This window comes from Epinephelus lanceolatus, chromosome 1 (assembly GCF_041903045.1).
Source record: "Epinephelus lanceolatus isolate andai-2023 chromosome 1, ASM4190304v1, whole genome shotgun sequence".
NCBI classification, from domain to species: Eukaryota; Metazoa; Chordata; class Actinopteri; order Perciformes; family Serranidae; genus Epinephelus; species Epinephelus lanceolatus.
This window is the reverse complement of record NC_135734.1, coordinates 37539475-37545265: the sequence shown is the minus strand read 5'-3', so window position 1 is coordinate 37545265 and position 5791 is coordinate 37539475.

Sequence of the window (5791 nt, the reverse complement as noted above, 5' to 3'; positions counted from 1 at the left end):
GGAAACATGGTCAGCATGGTTACAGGGCCTTTTCCTCTGAAACAGAAAACCATTGTGGTGAGAGCGCAGATACAGCTGTAGTACAAGAAAGTGATTAGTCAGTGATCTGCTGCAGCTGCGGGAATGTTTAAAAAAACATGTTGGGAAATCACGTCAGTTCATAATGTCCTGTTCCTGAGAATCCTCCCTCAACCAGAGACCATGTTTTACTGACCTGTCATCGTCTTATCAGTTTGTTTGCTCTCCGGCAGAATATTCAGTGCCTTAAAAGGAATCCTTTAGAAAGGGTTTACACAGAAAATTATGATAGTCCTAAATGCTGAATTTGGGGCAGATCTACTGTGTTGGATTACATTAAATTGTCAGCTATAGGTGCAGGCCTACCTAATAAGGTGGCCAGGGAGTGTCAGTGAGCGTGTTTACATGCACACTAATAAACCGATCATTATCTGATTTCTGGAGTTACCTGATTATTCAAGTGGTCAAGTAAACAGCATAATCCGATAGGCTTTATCAGATAAAAGCCATTATCTGATTATTAGAAATCAGATAAACACACCTAGCTTTTTCCCCAATAGTCAGATTATTCGGTGCATGCATACCCTTTAATCTGGTTTCTTTCGGGTTTTGCTATTTTATACTCCCACTCCACTACATTTTAGAGGGAAATATTGTACTTTCTACTCCAATACGTTAATCTGACAGCTTTTGTTTCCTTTCAGATAAAGATTTTACATAAAATAATATATTTTTATATTCTCAGTGTTTAAATTGTCACTTTTATTTTATCTTACTTATATGTTATGCACTTTGTGTGACAAGTGTATATACAATACACTTGTGTATTGCTCTTTGCAGTACTTTTACTCCGAATCTACCCAAAGTATGTAAAATTGGCTCCACACTGATAAACTACACATTCGAATGCTCTCACATGTATTTGTTAATGATAAAAACAAACAGTACTGTAAGAATATAAGCTGTCAGCATGATGAGTGCTTTATTTTGCAAATATATGACTTGCGTACTTTTCAAGGTTTTTCAAGGATATGAGTACCTACTGTAACAGGAAGTTTAAGTTTTATGTCATGTACTTGAGGAGAAATCCAACTGAAGGACTGAATCATGTAAACCAGGTTTTTCTGATTATCAGATTATTGAAGTGCACGTAAACGTGTCACATTGGATTATTACCATTACCTGATTATTCCCAGTTATCTGATTATTGTGCGCATGTAACCGTGCTCAATATAGGCCAGTGCAGTGATTCCCCACCTTTTTCCTCAAGGGGCCCTTTTTTCTATCACTGACTTCACCGACAACCCCTGACTGAGTGACATATTTATTAGGTTTTGTACTATATTCAGCGCACACCAATAACAGTACAGAACAAGTGATAAACTGTACAATTAACCTAAATGGTGAATGCAAAAACTGCAAGAAGATCAGTCTGAGGGGGCTTGGTTTGGGAACTGAAGGGTTGCAGGTTCAAGCCCACGTGGCAACACTTTCTCACTCTGACCTCGTCACATATCGACGTTTGAGCATGGACCTTACATATCCACATACAACATGAAAGATACCCTGGTTACGTTGGTTGTTGACGTTCTGGGGCCCCGCGTCAAGTTCTGCCTGTTACATGTCGTCTTTCAAAATACACTTCCGTTTTCACAGGACATTTACCGTTTACATATGGTCTCTTTCAAAATACATGCACTACATCGTACATGGTTGGGTTTCGGCAACAAAAGCACATGGTTGGGTTTTAGGAAAAAAAAGAACAGGGTTTGGCTTCATAATCTTATGGAACGTGAACACCGGACTCCTGGGTGAAAGTCCCATGGTTGTTGGACCCATCCACCACCCTACTTGGACTTTTGTTGCCATAACTTTTGTTCTTGTCCCCTCATTTCCCCCTGACGCCGCTGGACACCCTTAAACTATGTGGCAACCAGCTGCGTATCATGCTGACGTTAAAGGAGGGCTTTTTTCGTCAGTGTCTGACACCGCAAGTCACTGCCCAAGCGCCGGATTTCGATGACGTCGGAGTGAGACCGGGTTGAATGTTGACTTGCAGCTGGAGAGGTGCCAGTTCATGCTCCATTAATGCATGTGTATAGGTCCTGTTTGTGCATGTCTGTATTACAGGTCTGTGTGTGTGTCTGATCTGAAGAATATCAACAGTGTGATAAAGGAATGCTTTCTTTCTTCTTAAAACCTTCACTGGCGTCCTGTCCCACAACACATCCAATTCAAAGTCCTCCTCACTCATAAAGCCCTCCATAAGCAGGCTCCCTCCTACCTCACTGCACGCTCCACCGCCACACTCCTTCCTGTAGCCTCTGCTCATCTGATGTCAACCTCCTGACTCCACCACTCAGAACCAAGCACTGAACCTGGGGCGATAGAGCCTCCTTCATAGCTGCCTCCTGCCTCTAGAACGCTCTCCCCAAACACATTCAAGACTGCACCGACCTCTCCCAGTTTAAATCACTCATCAAAACTCATCTTTCAAAACGGCTTTTGATGTGTAAATGATGTTGTGTGTAATTCACTGCAGTCTATTTCATGATTGTTTTTAACTAATGTAGAGTGTCTTTGAGTACCATGAAAAGTGCTCTATAAATAACATTTATTATTATTACAAAAGAGAGAGATGTGGATGAATTTTGAGCAGGTTCTTTCCTGTGAGTATTGCATCAGAGATGAGGTTTTTTTTAATATTTTTAGTAACTTTTTATACAATTCTGTTTGTATTGTGTTTTTTTTAACAATCATACATAATAGGCTTCCTTCTTTGACAGTCATTGTTTCCTTCTACCTGGTGCTTAGGCCATTGTTCTGTTAGCTCTTTGGTTGTTTTAACTGCATCCTTTTCTAATGCAGGATGAGGCAGTTGAGCAGAGAGTGAAGAGTTTATGTCTTCACTCTGCCCTTATCCTGTGAATTTCTTTTTAAAATTTCTCTTGTGGGTTGCCCTCTAGTTCACTGGGTAGAGTGTCTGCCCCATGTAGGCTAAGGTCTTAGCAGCGGCTCAGATTTAATTCCAACCTGTGGCCCTTTGCTGCGTGTCATCACCATTGTCTCTCCCCATAGCTGTCCTATAATAAAGGCAAAAGCCCTGAAAAATAATTAGACAGAACTCCCTTTGCACAGCCAGTGTCAAGGATCAGGTGCTGGTCGGCTGCAGGAATATCTCAGATAAAATCATCAACATAAAGCACCACAATCACTGCATCATAAATAATAATCTAAACTTTAAAAATTACTATTTCATTTAGTGTTCTTTACAGAAATGCTGAGATATAGGCCAACTGTAGTTTTCTTACACCCCTTAAAATAAAGAAGGTCATGCAACCCCGTGAGAAGCTTTGACGACCCCTAGTGGGGATCAGGACCTCCAGGTTGGGAATGACTAGGCCTGTGAAGTAAAGTGTACAATGAAATAAACATACTCAAGTACCTCAAAATTGTACTTATGTATAGTACTACTTGCGGAAATGTAAATGCACTGTGTCGCTCATCATTTATGGCTCATACAAATGTATATCTGTGGAGTTGATGATTTATTAGAAAGTGGGACACTTGTTAACCTTCATCACTCAGCTGACAAGTAATTAATCGACAATGAGATTTGATTGTTCTAATCTACGTTTTATCAACTGCTCTCTATAGCATTAATACAAGAGTCCTTTCTAAATGGTGCCTTTTTGGATGTTGACAATATAAGATTCTGTCCTAAAGGGACAGTTCACAAGCCCTGAAGAAAATGTTAAGTTAGCAATTAGCTAATCTCTCAAGACAGATTCTGCAATTTACATTGTAGAATCTGTCGGCAGCCCTGTGTGAAAGACGACTACAGAGGGGGGAGGTCGGGGCTTTGAGTTTGAACGATGCTGCGCTTTAGCCAATCACAATGGAAGGGGTGTGGCCAGGACGTGCAGGTGTCCCCAGGAAATGTGTACCTACAGAAACAGCAAGCTCCGCGTCCATAGCGACCGCTCCACCCAAAACACTGTCTCGTCAACGTGAAAAAAAAACCATTTTTTCCAGCGGATGTCTTAGTTACAACATGATTGAGCTAACTGGAGTAGTTTCATGTCGTATCCGACAACAGGAGGCTTTTAACAGATGATGTCCTGATGTTTGCTTTGCTAACTGTCCCTGTCAGCTGCAGCCGCTGATGCTTTCTAGACATCGTGATTTCCCATAACTGAATAAATACCACACATAGCAACACAAAACTGCTTTGCTAGCTCAATCATGTTGTAACTAAGATATCCTCTGGAAAAAAAATATTTTATTCGCGGACCGTTTATTGAGTTATTACCTTATTTTTATACAGACACGGCTAACGGCTAACGTTAACAGCTAACGGTTAGCCCAGCTAATCTACGATAACCATGTTATTTACAAAACGTGCACACAGAAATAGTAATGTTTGTTCAATTATTGTGTTTATAGACTTAACAAACATCAGATTAATCTACACGGTGATATAGTGATGTGAAAAATGTGATATATATATATATATATATATATAGGCAAGGCAAGTTTATTTGTAGAGCACAATTCGTACACAAAGTAATTCAAAGTGCTTTACAGAACAAGAAAATGCATTAAAATCACAATACAAAATAAAAACATGAATAATCATTATAAAATGAACTGAAAGAGAAGAGTGCAGATAAGATCCTTTCAGTCATATGCACAGTGAAATAGAGCTGTTTTGAGCCTAGATTTGAACATTGTCAGAGTATATATATATATATATATATGTATATATATATATATATATATAGCTAAACTCTGCTGGTTTTCTACCCGAAGTATTTGTAAACAACACGGCGATTCCCGGGGGCACCGCCGGAAGTGAAGGGCGTGAGCGATCGCCGAGGCCCCTGCACTTCCGTTAGTCGAAAAACTCCGGGCTGTGCCTCCAGAGGTAAAGGAAGAATTTTTTTTTATTTTATTTTATTTATTTATTTATTTTTTTAAACCAATGGATTTCCAGATTGGCAATTAACTAGCTATGAAGTGTTAGCTTAAAAGAGAGGTGGTTAAAATTAGGGTTATAGGGTAAGTTACATCTCATTACCTATAAGTTGAATTACATCTTCATGTATAATGAAATTTAAAGTGGATTAGTGTATTGTGGGCTTACTACCATTAGACACCACTGGCACAACAAAGTGTCCACAAACGAGGACAACAGGCCTAAGTTAAGCAGAATGAAGTAGAAGGTCCAGTAAACCAAAACTGTAAAGTCCTCATATGAGGACACAGGGTCTCAGGAGGCCAGGTGAGCTAGCATGTAGATGCACCGTTCCTTCTGCATGGTGATACAGTTGAAAGAAAATAGCTCCTACCTGAAAACTGCTCACAACAAGGTCTGTGGATTATCTTGAGTAACTGCGTCATGATTTAGAGTCATTACTGTTGAGTTTTTCAAATTTATTTATTTTTGAGCACCACAAGTCGAGTGCCATTTAGTTCCATTATATTAAAGAGAAGGCAGACATGTCAAAGGCTGATATCTCCAACACTGGGCAACTCACACCAAAACAATCTAGACTGATCAATAGCATTACAGGTAAGAGGTAAAATATGTATTTTTGATTTTGAGGTGAACTGTCCTTTTAAGTAGCTTCTAAATGGTCATAAATGCAGACATCATGGTAGCCTATGTTCCCTAAATTTGTCATTGGCTGACTTTCACATTAAAGTCTGCCAATCCTCGTGACTAGAGCAACCTATAAATATTTCTTGTCGGCGTTGGATATTTTTTGGA